At 32.3% G+C, this 223-nt stretch overlaps 1 protein-coding gene across 1 annotated transcript in view; it reads left to right on the forward strand.

The window, feature by feature from the left end:
• The window catches only part of LOC119581885 (P3 protein-like), a gene marked incomplete at its 3' end in the record, with an annotated part of 3,885 nt that overhangs the window by 2,679 nt on the left and 983 nt on the right, over positions 1–223 (forward strand).

The raw sequence follows: 223 nt of genomic DNA on the forward strand, positions 1-223 counted from the left end.
ATAACAACAATAATAATAAGCAAAAGAATACATAAGAAAAAAATTGAAGTAATCGATCTTTCTCAGTACAATGACCCAAATAATAATTAATTGCCAGTTCTGATTAATACTGTCAATTTCCAATTCTGACCAATACCGACTAACGGAAAACTGAGGAGTGGCACACTGCAGAGCTGTATGCCTCAATCAACCATAGAACCTGATAAATGTATAATGTTAAAGA

The sequence above is a fragment of the Penaeus monodon genome, chromosome 15 (genome assembly GCF_015228065.2).
Source record: "Penaeus monodon isolate SGIC_2016 chromosome 15, NSTDA_Pmon_1, whole genome shotgun sequence".
Classification (NCBI taxonomy): domain Eukaryota; kingdom Metazoa; phylum Arthropoda; class Malacostraca; order Decapoda; family Penaeidae; genus Penaeus; species Penaeus monodon.